This window comes from Lactuca serriola, chromosome 3 (assembly GCF_051521515.1).
Source record: "Lactuca serriola cultivar US96UC23 chromosome 3, Lser_US96UC23_V15, whole genome shotgun sequence".
In the NCBI taxonomy this organism is placed as follows: domain Eukaryota; kingdom Viridiplantae; phylum Streptophyta; class Magnoliopsida; order Asterales; family Asteraceae; genus Lactuca; species Lactuca serriola.
In genome coordinates this window covers 282,995,846-283,011,446 of record NC_136410.1, presented here as the reverse complement: position 1 = coordinate 283,011,446, position 15,601 = coordinate 282,995,846, and the positions used below count along the sequence as shown (strand labels likewise).

The 15,601-nt window shown below is 44.9% G+C and overlaps 1 pseudogene; it reads right to left on the bottom strand.

Annotated features, from left to right (window-relative positions):
- Positions 1-1,512: 1,512 nt before the first annotated feature.
- Positions 1,513-14,797, bottom strand: LOC145096273 (protein EARLY-RESPONSIVE TO DEHYDRATION 7, chloroplastic-like; annotated as a pseudogene).
- Between the last annotated feature and the right edge of the window lie 804 nt (positions 14,798-15,601).

Here is a 15,601-nt window from a genome sequence, read left to right as displayed (position 1 = left end):
AGAGATTTGAAATTTAAATATGAACATATCGGCCATCGACTATCAAAGTGGAAAACTTACTCTTCTCCTACATCTCTAAGGATATTCATGAGCTGATTTCCAATGCCAAGACTAAGAGCATAATTAAAGATGCTTGATGCATGTGATGATGATTCAGGGGAGATACCTATGACAGGAACAATCATCAGAGCAACTGTTCCAGCAACATAGGTTATTAAAAAAAAGTAGAATATAATGAGAGGTTATTAAAAATTAAAAAAATAAAAATAAAGATATTAATGGAGTGGAATGGTGGATACCTCTGTGTTTTTTAAAGAGGCGAGGGTTATACAAGCTCTAAAAAGCAAGAAATATCCAGCCAATACTGCAAGCTGCATCATCATTATAGTCAAAATTTCAATGTTCATATTTACCAATTTGCCCTTGTTTATTTTTTTCTGAAAAAAGATATAACACCTTATTTCCCATCACAAAGTTAAGACATCCAATCTCATGTGTTGTATCAGCATCATCCAATACATCATCATGAAGGAGACTAGCAACCTGAGATTGAAAAAAATATATTTTCTTTCTAATAAAATACAATTGTAAAAAGAAATATTAAAACTAATATTAAAAAAAACAAACCTAACATGAATCATCTCTATGATTTCAACAATCGATTATTGTCTCAACCTCAACGCTGTTAAGAACATATCCACAACCCCTTCTGATGCTGGCTTAGAAATTTGAACATTTAAAGTTGTTGCCATTAATAAAATAACCTGATTTTTTTTTCAATATTTTACAACAACAACATGATAATATGATATCAATAATCAAAGAAATAAAAATGAAATTAAAGTGGGTCGAAACCTCTTCCCTTCAACTCCCATTTTAAAGAAGTACTCAGCTGCTGAAGCAAGCTTTGGCACCTATTAATTCGGTTAATTACAAATATACCCTTGATAAATAATGTTGAAAGAAAGTAGTTTTTGAAGACATACCTCTGCAACCACCATTGATCGCAGCCTATTAGCTACAATTTCAATCATATCTCTGAACGGATGATAAAAGGCCTCAAAGAGTAAACTCTTTGTCTCTGCACATAAGTTATTTGATAAAATGCCTCAAAGAGTAAACTTACTTCCTCCTTTTTCCATGTTTTGCTAATATTTCGCAAATATAGTGTATGATTGTCCTAGCTTTCTGATATCTTTACACACTTGCCCTTCACCTAGGCATAGAAAAAAATATTAGAATTTGACTTGTTGAGTTAACCTCCTGTCAATTCCCAAAATCACATAAGCATAACTCATAACTCAGATCCCACAGTTAGTTCTTGTTGATTGTCATCTGCTTGAGTACCAAAGTCCTGTATACTCAATTGTTGGGCCAACAACAAGAAAAAAAGGTAAGATATAATGTTTATTGTGTTTATAAAAGCCACACACAAAGATAAAATTCATAATGTCATCAACATATACTTTTGTAAAGCGATTGAGAAAAGATTTAGGAAGGCCTTTCATAGACTTACTTGTGGCTGACAAGTTCTGTTGTCACAGTAGATGATGTTGACATTATATTCTTTCCAGAAACTTCAAAAGCATCATAAATTTTACCTATACACAAACATTTATATCAAATTAGTTGATAGTTTTTAAATTTAAAAGTTGCAGTTTTTAGTTTTTGTCAAATTAAGAATAATGTAAGAGAGAACTTACTAAATCCATCCAGGGTCGCGAGTGCAATTTCCCCAGGCAAAAACTTGAAGAACTTCTTGCCAAGTTTAGAGCTAGCAACAGAGCTTGTAAAGAATCCAGTAATCTTCAGAACGCCAGAAAGAAGTCCACCAACAACTGTCTCTGTCATCTTCGTCACCTTATTAACCCTAGAAGAATCACCCACAGAATCAAAATGCAAATATTCACAGAAGAATCTTGGAAAGCATATAAGAAAATAGTTTCAACATGAACTTCAAAACCTGTGTATAGCCTTTAGAAGTTCAGGATTAATTGTTGTGTTGCTAGCAGGTCCGATCTTTAGCTTCAAAATCTCATTACCCTTGATCAATCTATCCACTGTAATATCTCCACACCAGAGAATCCCTTTAACAAGTTGCCCTGAACCCGCAACAATTAATTTTGTAGCCTTCGTACTGTAATCCTCCACATTTGGGGCTAATTTTGTCCAATAAGCTCTACAAATCTGCTCCATCTATTCCTTATTTGCTTCCATTTTCAGATCTGAGGGAATCATTCGTTCCGCCATTGTTAAATCCAAAGCGCCCTTCTTCTCCTCCTCTTTTTGCACCGAGAAACTACAGCAATGCTCCAATAACTCATCCATTTCTTTCAACAACTTGTCTTGTCCTTTTGAAGCAAATGTCAGTCCGTAATTTAACATCATAGCTTCGTGTTCTTTCTCCTTTGGAGTGTGTAACGAGAAGAAATAATGAGACTGGTCTAACTTAACGCAAGCCTCGTGTCTCGCCAAATGCCATTGGATCTCTTCACCAACAAATGAATATAGCTCATTAAGAAATAGAAATAGGGTTCTTATATGGTATTATCGGACAGAGGAACCACCGCCACACATAAAAAAACCTGCGATTATTTCATGGATTCTTTATCTTCTTCAAAGGATGTTAGAGAGAGGAAGAAGATACGTGTGTGAGAACGAAATGGACGAGGAGAGAGAAGTGGTGGCGGGTCTGGGTTGTCATCTTCAATTTGTGAAACGGTTCCATGTGTGGTTTAATCAGACGCAATAGTGTTAATGTTGATGTCATCAGATGCACTCCGAACTCTTAGAGCAGATGAGGTTCGATGCTGGTGGTGGTGGCTTAGGGCTTCAAAAGAGAAGGGAGAGAGAGCGCAGATCGAGGTACAGGAAGACGGGCTTAGGGTTCTTTGGTAGAGGATTTTAGAAGGAGATGCATCAGGCGGGGCGTTTATCTTTTTGGGATTTCATTTCCCGCCATTCTACGTTTAAGAACGCGCTTTCCTAAAAAAAATATAAAGCGACATCTTTAGACGACACATTTTTTATAAGAGGTGCCCTCCGTGTTTTTTTTGTTGGACACAAATTTCAGGCACGCAAAAATGCGTGTCCACTATCCTTCAAATTTTAGAAAACTGACAGTATTTTTAGGATGCCCAAAAAATGCGTATCGTAAATTAGTGCGTGTCGTTATTTGCGTGTCGTAAAAGGCTGTTTTTCTAGTAGTGTTGTGTAATATGTGATATGATAGTTATCCTTGTGATACTAGTATGGAAGACCCTGGGAGGGTTCCCATGGCAGTTGACTAAGACCATGCGGGGGTTCCCATGGAATTTAGTGTAAGACCTTGGAAGGTTTCCATGACATCCTAGTATGTTTGCATGTTTAGTTTGTATGATATTTTCGTGTTAGGGAAGACCATATGGGCGTTCCTATGGCAGGCAGTTAAGACCATGTGGGGGTTTCCATGGCAGATAGTTAAGACCATGTGGGGGTTCCCATGGCAGTGGGTTAAGACCACGTGGGGGTTCTAGTGGCACCCGGTGTAAGACCTTGGAGGGTTTCCATAGCTTCCTTATATGTTTATATGCATGGCTTATGTAGCATATATGGTTGATATGGTTTATATGTTCATGTGGATTGTGTGGGGGTATGTTATGGGGAACTTAGTAAGCGTTAGCTTACAGTTCGTTGATTATTTCAGGTACTTTAGGAAATAAGGGCAAGGTCCTGGCTTGATGGCGCGGTATGCACTCTCTGGCGTTTTAGTTGGGACACTCCGATGTTTTTGGATAATTTGTAACATCCGGAATTTCAGGTATTATATTTATTCATTTTTATTTTGAGTTTTGTGGAAGACTCGGCGAGTTGGTGCGTAGACTCGCCGAGTAGAGACGCGATTTCTCATCCGGATTAATGACCGGACTCGACAAGTCGCATTGGTGGACTCGGCGAGTCCTCGCTGTTTAATGACACCTAATTTCTCGGGTTTGGGTCCTATTTAAAGGGCCTTATGGTCGTCATTTGTGCTCACCAGTCCCCAGAGCGAAACCCTAGTGAACTTGAGCGTTTGGAGTGAGAGAAGGAGCCATTGTTGACCTTGGAGGTGTTGTCTAGCAACGGAAAGGAAGCTATAGCCAAGAGGAAGCAAGAGGATTAACTTCCTAAAGATTTGAGGTCCAGAACATCACGTTTGAGGTACTATTTTCGAACCCTTTTCTGTTGAGGTGGTGTTCATGTTGATTTAGGGCTTATTGAGTGTAACAGCCCGGATTTCCAGGTATCTTTTATGCTTTCAATTTTTTGTTGTTTTGTGAGGGTACTCGGCGAGTTGGAGCTCAAACTCGCCGAGTAGGATCGCGATTTGGGCACGGGTTTGCACCTGGACTCGGCGAGTCCAGGGTATGGACTCGGCGAGTCTGCGCTGTTTAATGAAACCCTAATTTCTCGGGTTTGGGACCTATTTAAAGGGCCTTATGGTCGTCATTTGTGCTCACCAGTCCCTTGAGCGAAACCCTAGCAAGTGTGAGCATTTGGAGCAAAGTAGGAAGCCATTATTGACCTTGGAGGTATCTTTTTGCAAGGAAAGAGAAGCATTAGCTAAGGGAAAGCAAGGGGGAACCACTTCCTGAAGGCTTGAGGTCTAGAACATCGCATTTGAGGTATATTCTTCGAGCTATTTCTGCTATGTTGAGATTTATGTTGATTTAGGGCTTATTGAGCCCTTTTATGATAAGATCTAGTGCTTCCTTGGTCCCTTGAGTGAGTCAAGTTGTAGATCTGGACCTTTGGAGGTCCAGAGTGTCCCTTTGCCTAAGCTTTTTGTGAATCAATGGAGGTTTTGGATTGGAATCCTTATGCATTGGGTCAAAATGCTATTTATGAGCCATGGGGTGTGTTGTGAACACCAAGATAAGGGCTTTACATGATGAATCAGTCTAGGAAGGCCAGATCTATGAATTGTTGGAGCAGATCTGACCTTAGAAGCGAGTTTGAGTGATTGCATGGCATGGACTCGCCGAGTCCGATGAGCAGACTCGGCGAGTAGCTTGAAGATTGCCCTGAGATTGGCCAGTGAGTGGTCTAGTCGAGTCATAGGTTGACTCAGTGAGTCAGGGCGAGTTAGAGAGGGTGGTCAGGTGGACTGAGTCGAGCTGGGACTCGCCGAGTGGTTCTTGAGACTCGACGAGTTGAGTCGGGGTGGCCCCGCGATTCTGCCAGGAGGAACTCGTCGAGTCAGGGGGGGTACTCGACGTGTAAAAAGGGAATCCTAGAGAGTTGGTGAAAACGTCTAGACTCGCCGAGTCGCCTTAGTGCAATCGTCGAGTCCGGTCAAAGTTGACCGTTGACCGTTGACCATTGACCAGAGTTGACCAGTGTTGACTTTTGAGGGATAGTCAACCTTAGTGTTAAAAGTGTTAACTAGAGACATATGATGTTATAGGGAGATTGTAGCTCGGAGGATCGAGCACGTGTGATTTCGGGATTTGCTAGCTATCGATATTCACAAGGCGAGTCTTCTCACTATACTTTACCTCGAGTAGGTAATCAGAGTTATGTGTTAGAGTATGTGTATGTTATGTGTATGCTATGTGTTGTACTGCATGATGTCTATGTGACTTATGCTGTGCATGTTTGTAGAGTTGGAACCGGAAGGTTCCCAGAGTTAGAACCTGAGGGTTCACAGAGCTTGGGTGCACGGACCCACAAAGTTATAGCCTCGAGGGCTAACATATATATGTGTTTATGTGGTATTTTGGGGAACTCACTAAGCTTTGTGCTTACAGTGTTAGTGTTGTTGTTTCAGGTACTAGCGATGACCGTGGGAAGGCGCCGGCTTGATCTGTACACACGCATGGGATTTTTGATATACATTGATCTTGGGATTTTGTATAATGCGAATTGAGATTTAAACTTGATGTTTTATGAAAAGTTAATGAGAAATGTTTTTATAAATTGTGAAAAATTATTTTGAAATTCACGGTATTACAAGTTGGTATCAGAGCCTTGGTTTGAGGGATTCGAGTACACCTTCGGGCGTATTTGAACTCAAACTGAGGATTTGAGAAATATTTTCAAAAAAAAAAAAGAGAAGTATAAAAGATTTTGAAAATGCAGAGCAGAGTTGTGTGTACGATCAGTCCGCGCCCGAACGGTGATTTCCCAAAATACCCTTATCTTATGTGATATTGATATTAATATGATGTATTCGCATGCTAGAGTAGGCTAGGTATTCCTATTAGGACTAGAGTGGCCTGATTTGTGATGCCTTAGCTTAGGAAGAGGTGAGCTGCTATGAGATGCTTGAGAGTGAGTAGGTAGCAGCAAGGGGTTTATGAGAGATCTAATAGAAGGAGGTCTATGCATGATAGAGTACTTGGAAATTGGGATCTTAAGAGGAGGACTTGGGGTGTATTCTGATACGGTGTGGACAATAGTATTGGGCCCGTACTACTGAAAGCACCGGAGCGGTGTACGGCCCAAGTAACAATCTTTGGAATACCAAGAATCAAGGAGGAGAGAGTTGACAAGTGTGAGTAAGCTCGTAAGGGTTCTAATTTATCGTATGTTGTATTTCAGATGTAGATCATGGTGAGGACACGCTTGATGCCCGAGAGCAGTGGTACCAGTGATGAGGAGATCCGTCGGATCATTCATGAGGAGGTGGCTGCGGCCACCAGGGCAGAGATACAGGAGATGTTTGGGTCTATAAAGACCACGCTGATTGAGACGTTTGATGAGCGTTATGCCGCTCTTTCCGAGGCTGCTGTTGCAGCGGCTTCTGCAGCGATTGCTGCTGCGAGGCCGCAAGGTGGTGATGTGTTGCTGTTCCGAGAGTTCAGCAACACAAAACCACCAGGGTTTGATGGGACCCAGGATCCGGTGGCAGCGATGAGGTGGATATCTGATATTGAGGGGTGTTTCTTCACTTGCTCATCTCCTGAGCATTTGAAGGTCCGGTTCGCGCTGAACCAGCTTCGCTTGGGAGCGAAGGACTGGTGGAAGTTTGTGACAGCGCATTATACGCCTGCTGAGCTTGCGGCAGTGACCTGGGAGAGGTTCACTTTCATGTTCCGAGATGAGTACGTTCCCCAGGTGGAGAGGGAGCGTTTGGCACAGGAGTTTCTGACCCTCAAACAGGGTACTGAGTCGGTTACAGCGATCACGAGGATGTTTCATGAGAGGGCGATGTTCTGCCCTGAGCACGTGTCCACTGAGCAGGCACGTATGAGCCGTTATTTGAGCGTTTTGAGGCGGGATATTCGGGAGTTCGCGGCGAACACCTCGTACCGGACATTTGCTAAGCTTCAGGAAAATGCCCGGAAGAGGGAGATTGAGCTGGAGACTCAGGCTAGGGAGGATACGGAGTCTCAGGGGAGGGATCGGCGACCGGCACAGTCTCAGCCGGCAGCCAAGCGGGCCAAGCCCGCTGATCCCAAACCAGGGAGCCTGAAGGGCCGCACTAGTGGGAAGTGTGGCAAGGGTCATGATGGAGTCTGCCGAGCGGGATCTTGCTACAAATGTGGCAAGGAAGGGCATATGGCCAAGGATTGCCCCAAGGGGTTTGCAGTGTGCTTCCACTGCAATCAGACCGGACACCGGAAGGCAGAGTGTCTGCAGCTGCGAGGGTCATCTCAAGGAGCACCTCAGGGATATGCCCCTGCCGCCATCAGAGCTATAGAGAGTCGGCCAGTGAAGGCCAAGGCGCCGAGGGCACGAGGGAGAGCTTTTCAGCTGACCGCGGAGGAGGTCCGCGCAACGCCCGATGTCGTGGCTGGTATGTATTCCTTCATGTATTTATTTTGATGTTGAGATATTATGCTTATGTTATGTTATGCGTAGGTACTTTTCTTGTGAATTCTGTACCTGCCTTGGTGTTATTTGACTCGGGTGCGAGTCGGTCTTTTGTATCTTTGGCTTTTAGTCAGCATATCAGTGTTAGTCGTGAGGCGTTGAGTCGGCCTCTGAGAGTTTCCATAGCTGATGAGAGGGTGATATATGCCACGGAGGTTCTCCGAGGTTGCGTAGTTGAGATATTCGGTGTTGAGTTCCCGATTGATCTGATTCCTATTGCTATGGGTCATATCTGTGTCATTGTGGGCATGGATTGGTTGAGCAGATTCGGTGCGGTCATCGACTATGAGCGACAGCTGGTGACGATACGAGACCCTAGTGGGGGAGTTCTTTCGGTGTACGGCGAGGGTACATGTTCAGGATCAGCGTTTTGTTCGGCCGCTAGGGCGAGGCAGTGTCTACAGCAGGGTTGTAAGGGTTTTGTGGCGTATGTGGTGGATACGCGGGTGATTTCCGAGAGGCCGAGTTCAGTGGAGGAGGTTCCGGTAGTGCGCGAGTTCCCGAATGTATTTCCCGAGGAGTTGTCGGGTGTGCCTCCTGTGAGGCAAGTGGAGTTCAGTATCGATTTGGTTCCGGGGGCTGCGCCTATCGCTAAGGTGCCTTATCGCCTTGTACCTCCAGAGATGCAAGAGTTATCCTCGCAGCTCCAGGAGTTGCTGGGGAAGGGATTTATTCGGCCGAGCAGCTCGCCGTGGGGAGCACCTATTTTGTTTGTCAAGAAGAAGGATGGTTCACACCGGATGTGCATTGACTACCGGGAGTTGAACAAGCTGACGATCAAGAACCGTTACCCGTTACCGAGGATCGACGATTTATTCGACCAGTTGCAGGGAGCATCTTGGTTCTCCAAGATTGATTTGAGGTCGGGATATCATCAGGTGAGAGTGCGGGATGAGGACGTCCAGAAGACAACGTTCAGGACGCGTTATGGGCATTATGAGTTTGTGGTGATGCCTTTTGGGCTCACCAATGCCCCGGCAGTGTTCATGGATCTTATGAACCGAGTGTGTAGGCCGATGCTGGATCGGTCGGTGATTGTGTTTTTCGACGACATTCTGGTATATTCGAGATCTAGAGAGCAACATGAGGAGCATCTTAGAGAGGTTCTAGGAGTTCTGAGATCGGAGAGGCTCTATGCCAAATTCTCCAAGTGTGATTTCTGGTTGCGGGAGGTTCAGTTCTTAGGACATCTCGTTAACCAGGAAGGGATTTTGGTCGATCCGGCCAAGGTGGAGGCAGTGATGAGTTGGGAGGTGCCGAAGTCACCCTCCGAGATCAAGAGTTTCCTAGGGTTGGCAGGGTATTATCGGAGATTTATCAAGGATTTCTCCAAGATCGCAGTGCCACTCACCAGATTGACCCGGAAGGGTGTTGCTTTTTCATGGGGGCCCCGAGCAGCAGGCCTCCTTTGAGACACTTCGGCAGAGGTTGTGCGAAGCCCCGGTGTTAGCTCTTCCGGAAGGAATGGAGGACTTTGTGGTATTCTGTGATGCATCGATTGTGGGATTGGGAGCGGTGCTGATGCAAAGAGGGCAAGTGATAGCATATGCATCGAGGCAGCTGAAGCCTCATGAGACGAGATATCCCACCCATGATCTAGAGTTGGGAGCAGTGGTGTTCGCCCTCAAGATTTGGCGTCACTACTTGTATGGGGTTCAGTGTACGATATACACGGACCATAAGAGTTTGAAGTATTTGATGGATCAGCCCAACCTAAATATGCGTCAGAGAAGGTGGTTGGATGTGGTCAAGGATTATGATTGTGAGATCCTGTACCACCCAGGCAAGGCTAATGTGGTAGCCGATGTGTTGAGCCGCAGGGCGGAGAGCACTCCACTGCGGGATGTGTGTTTGAGATTGACCGTGATAGCTCCGGTATTGGACGCCATTCGCGGGGCATAGGCCGAGGCTGTGCAACCTAAGATGCAGAAGAGGGAACGGGTTGTTGGTTTGGTTTCTGAGTTCGTGACCGATGGTCGGGGTCTTATAACATTTCAGGGGCGTATCTGGGTACCGTTTGTGGGAGGAACGCGTACCACTTTGATGGAGGAGGCTCATCGGTCGAAATTTTCGATCCATCCGGGGGCCACTAAGATGTATTTGGATTTGAGAAAGGAGTATTGGTGGCCCTGTATGAAGAGGGACGTCGCATGGTTTGTAGAGAGGTGCTTGACCTGCCGTAGGGTTAAGGCCGAGCACCAGAGGCCGCATGGCAAGTTGCAGCCATTGGAGGTTCCCGAGTGGAAGTGGGAACAGATCACTATGGATTTCATCACCAAATTGCCGAGGACTGCCATAGGAGTTGATGCGATTTGGGTGATTGTGGACAGGTTGATGAAGAGTGCTCACTTCCTTGCCATTAGTGAGAGTTCTTCAGCAGAGAAATTGGCGGAGGTGTATGTGAGGGAAGTGGTATCTCGGCATGGGGTGCCGATCTCGATTGTTTCGGACCGTGATGTGCGTTTCACTTCCAGGTTCTGGAAGAAATTTCATGAGGAGTTGGGTACTAGACTTCATTTTAGTACCGCATATCATCCCCAGACAGACGGTCAGAGTGAGTGGACGATTCAGACGCTTGAGGACATGCTCTGGGCATGTGTGTTGGATTTCGGGGGTAGCTGGGATGCGTATTTACCCTTGGCAGAGTTTTCCTACAACAACAGCCATCATTCGAGCATTGGTATGCCACCCTTTGAGCTGTTGTATGGGAGGAGGTGTCGTACCCCCATTTGTTGGGGAGAAGTTGGGCAGCGAGTGATGGGCAGTACAGAGATCGTGCTTCAGACGACAGAGCAGATTCAGCAGGTCAGACAGAGGTTGTTGACCGCTCAGAGCCGACAGAAGAGTTATGCAGATAGACGCCGGTCCGAGCTTGAGTTTCAGGTCGGCGACTTCGTTCTCCTGAAGGTCTCTCCTTGGAAAGGAGTGATTCGATTCAGGAAGAAGGGCAAGTTGGGGCCCCGGTATATTGGTCCATTCCGTGTGGTTGCGAAGGTAGGCCGGGTAGCCTATCGTTTGGATTTACCAGCAGAGTTGGGGCAGATTCACGACACTTTTCATGTGTCGCAGCTGAGAAAGTGTATAGCCGATGAGTCGGCAGTGGTTCCATTAGAGAATATTCAGGTGGATGCGAGCCTGAATTATGCCGAGAGGCCGGTGGCCATCAGAGATCGGAAGATCAAGGTTCTGAGGAACAAGGAGGTACCCTTGGTGTTGGTTCGGTGGCAACATCGGAAGGGATCAGAGATGACCTGGGAGCCGGAGCGTGAGATGCGTGAGCAGCATCCGGAGCTATTTATAGAGCGAGACTTCGAGGGCGAAGTCTAGTTCTAGTGGGGGAGAGTTGTAATAGCCCGGATTTCCAAGTATCTTTTATGCTTTCAATTTTTTGTTGTTTTGTGAGGGTACTCGGCGAGTTGGAGCTCAGACTCGCCGAGTAGGATCGCGATTTGGGCACGGGTTCGCGCTTGGACTCGACGAGTCCAGGGTATGGACTCGGCGAGTCTGCGCTGTTTAATGAAACCCTAATTTCTCGGGTTTGGGACCTATTTAAAGGGCCTTATGGTCGTCATTTGTGCTCACCAGTCCCTTGAGCGAAACCCTAGCAAGTGTGAGCGTTTGGAGCAAAGTAGGAAGCCATTATTGACCTTGGAGGTATCTTTTTGCAAGGAAAGAGAAGCATTAGCTAAGGGAAAGCAAGGGGGAACCACTTCCTGAAGGCTTGAGGTCCAGAACATCGCATTTGAGGTATATTCTTCGAGCTATTTCTGCTATGTTGAGATTTATGTTGATTTAGGGCTTATTGAGCCCTTTTATGATAAGATCTAGTGCTTCCTTGGTCCCTTGAGTGAGTCAAGTTGTAGATCTGGACCTTTGGAGGTCCAGAGTGTCCCTTTGCCCAAGCTTTTTGTGAATCAATGGAGGTTTTGGATTGGAATCCTTATGCCTTGGGTCAAAATGCTATTTATGAGCCATGGGGTGTGTTGTGAACACCAAGATAAGGGCTTTACGTGATGAATCAGTCTAGGAAGGCCAGATCTATGAATTGTTGGAGCAGATCTGACCTTAGAAGCGAGTTTGAGTGATTGCATGGCATGGACTCGCCGAGTCCGATGAGCAGACTCAGCGAGTAGCTTGAAGATTGCCCTGAGATCGGCCAGTGAGTGGTCCAGTCGAGTCATAGGTTGACTTAGTGAGTTAGGGCGAGTTAGAGAGGGTGGTCAGGTGGACTGAGTCGAGCTGGGACTCGCCGAGTGGTTCTTGAGATTCGGCGAGTTGAGTCGGGGTGGCCCCGCGATTCTGCCAGGAGGAACTCGTCGAGTCAGGGGGGGTACTCGACGTGTAAAAAAGGAATCCTAGAGAGTTGGTGAAAACGTCTAGACTCGCCGAGTCGCCTTAGTGCACTCGCCGAGTCCGGTCAAAGTTGACCGTTGACCGTTGACCATTGACCAGAGTTGACCAGTGTTGACTTTTGAGGGATAGTCAACCTTAGTGTTAAAAGTGTTAACTAGAGACATATGATGTTATAGGGAGATTGTAGCTTGGAGGATCGAGCACGTGTGATTTCGGGATTTGCTAGCTATCGATATTCACAAGGTGAGTCTTCTCACTATACTTTACCTCGAGTAGGTAATCAGAGTTATGTGTTAGAGTATGTGTATGTTATGTGTATGCTATGTGTTGTACTGCATGATGTCTATGTGACTTATGCTGTGCATGTTTGTAGAGTTGGAACCGGAAGGTTCCCAGAGTTAGAACCTGAGGGTTCACAGAGCTTGGGTGCACGGACCCACAGAGTTATAGCCTCGAGTGGCTAACATATATATGTGTTTATGTGGTATTTTGGGGAACTCACTAAGCTTTGTGCTTACAGTGTTAGTGTTGTTGTTTCAGGTACTAGCGATGACCGTGGGAAGGCACCGGCTTGATCTGTACACACGCATGGGATTTTTGATATACATTGATCTTGGGATTTTGTATAATGCGAATTGAGATTTAAACTTGATGTTTTATGAAAAGTTAATGAGAAATGTTTTTATAAATTGTGAAAAATTATTTTGAAATTCACGGTGTTACATTGAGTCCTTTTGTGGCTAGATCTAGTGCTCCCTTGGTCCCTTAAGCGAGTTAGGTTCTGGATCTGGACCCTTGGAGGTCCAGAGTGTCCCTTTGTCCAAGCTTTTTATGAATCCATGGAGGTTTTGGTTTGGGATCTTTGTGCTTGAGGGTAAAACACCATTTATGAGTCATTAGGTGTGATATGAGCACCAAGACATGAACTTTACGTGATAAATAAGCTTGGAAGGACTGGATCTATGAGTTAGTGGAACATATCTGACCTCAGAAGGTTGTTTAGGGTTGTGTATGGAATGCACTCGCCGAGTCCATTGGCAGACTCGACGAGTTGGTGCGGGTTGTTCAGGGATTTCAAACCAGGGGTTGAGTAACCGAGTTGGGTGAGTGACTCGATGAGTCGGAAGGGACTCAGAGGAATCGGGTCCCCGTAGAGACTCGGCGAGTCCACGCCAGACTCGGCGAGTTGGGTTGACCGTTGACCATTGACCAGAGTTGACCGGTGTTGACTTGATAGGGTTAGTCAACCTTAGTTGGGAAAGTGTTAATTAGAGATGTATTGTGTTATAGGAGGACTATAGCTCGGGAGATCGAGCACTAGTGATTTTAGGGATTTACAAGTTATCGAGATACGCGAGGTGAGTCTTCTCACTATACTTTACCTTGAGTAGGTAACCAGAGTTATGTCACAGAGTATTTGTATGCTATATATATGATATGTGTTGTACTGTATTATTTCTATGTGATTTATGTCGTGCATGTTTATAGAGTTAGAACCGGAAGGTTCACAGAGTTAGAACCAGAGGGTTCACAGAGTAGGGTCCACGGACCCACAGAGTTATAGCCTCAAGTGGCTAATATGTGTTATGTGTGGTATTTTGGGGAACTCACTAAGCTTTGTGCTTACAGTGTTTGGTGTTATTTGTTTCAGGTACTAGTGAGGATCACGGGAAGGCGCCGGCCTGATCAGTACACACACGGGATTTTATGTTATGAGATCTTGGGATTTTTATATGCTATGAATTGGAGTTTAAAACAATGATGTTTTTATGAACAATGAATGAATTGTGTTTTGTATAAAATGCGAAAAATTGTTTTGAAATTTACGGTGTTACATAATTTAATGTTATGGATTTTGGAAAAACAAATGTAGTTGAAATATTATCTCTTATGAGAATGATTTCTTAATTTAAAAATGAAAAATTTTATTGAAAATTTAGGATGTTACATGCCATAATCTTTGTTAGATCAACCAAAATCTCGTCCTGATTGACAAGGTGTCCCAGAAACTAGACCTCTCGTAACCAGAACTCGCACTTGGAGAACTTAGCATAAATCCACTCTTATCTCAGAGCCCCATGTATCTCTCTAAGATGCTTCTCATGCTGCTCCATATCTTGGAGTAGACCAGAATATCATCAATGAAAACAATAGTTGGCCGATCAAGCATCGGTTTGCATACCCGTTTAATCAAATCCATGAACATTGCAAGTGCGTTGGTGAGATTGAACTACATCACCACGAACTCCTAATGAGCATAACGAGTTGGAAATGCTATCTTCTCCACACTCTCCTCCATGACTCTCATCTGGTGGTAACCTGACCTCATATCAATCTTGGAGAACCAAGATGCATCCTGCAACTGATCAAAGTGGTCATTAATCCTAAGGAGTGGGTAATGATTCTTTAGTATCAACTTGTTAAACTCGCGGTAGTCTATGCACATACAATGAGACCCATCATTCTTCTTCACAAATAGAATCAGTCCTACCCAAGGCAAACTGCTAGGTCTAATAAATTGCTTTCCCAATAGCTCCTGATGTTGAGACGACAACTCCTGCAACTTTGGTTGTACAAGGCGATATGACGCCTTAGCAATCGGGGCCATACTGGTGATCAGATTGATCCTGAACTCCATCTTCCTCACAAGAGGCATACCGGGTAAATCCTCCGGAAATACATCTAGAATCTTTCTGACCACAGACACATTTGTAACCAAAACTCTCCCTTCTTCCCGAGTATCGACCACATACGCAACATAACCCAAACACCCATGTTGAAGATATTATTGAGCCTTGGTAGTTGAACAAATGGTAGAACCAACCCTGGTACCCTCTCTATAAATGGTCAGTTCTTCCCTACTTGGGTTTCGAACTACCAGTAACTGCCTCTCATAGTTGATCATGGCTCTAAATTTGCTTAACCAATTCATACCAACAATCACACACACATCCCCCCACAGGGATGCGAATCAAGTCGATTTGGTAAGACATCTTGGAATAACGTAAATTTTCAAAACAATTTTTCATTTTTTAAACATAACATGTCTCATACAAATCATCTCAAAACTCAAGTGTATTAAATGTTATCACGGTAAAACATATCCCATTATCTCAAATACAAAATCCTCTGTCAGTGTGTACAAATCATGCTAGTGCCTTCCCGCGATCCTTGCTAGTACCTAAAACACATATCACATAACACGGTATGCATAAATGCTTAGTGAGTTCCCCAAAATACACATACAACACATAAGCCACTCGAGGCTATAACACGGTATGACCCTCCGGTCAATGTGTCTCGGCGGGACCCTCTAGTCCCGTAGCTCTTTGGACCTTCCGGTCCGGTCTAGCTCGTTGGACCCTTCGGTCCGGTCTGATCGAGGACCCTCTAGCCTCATGAGTCGTTGGAC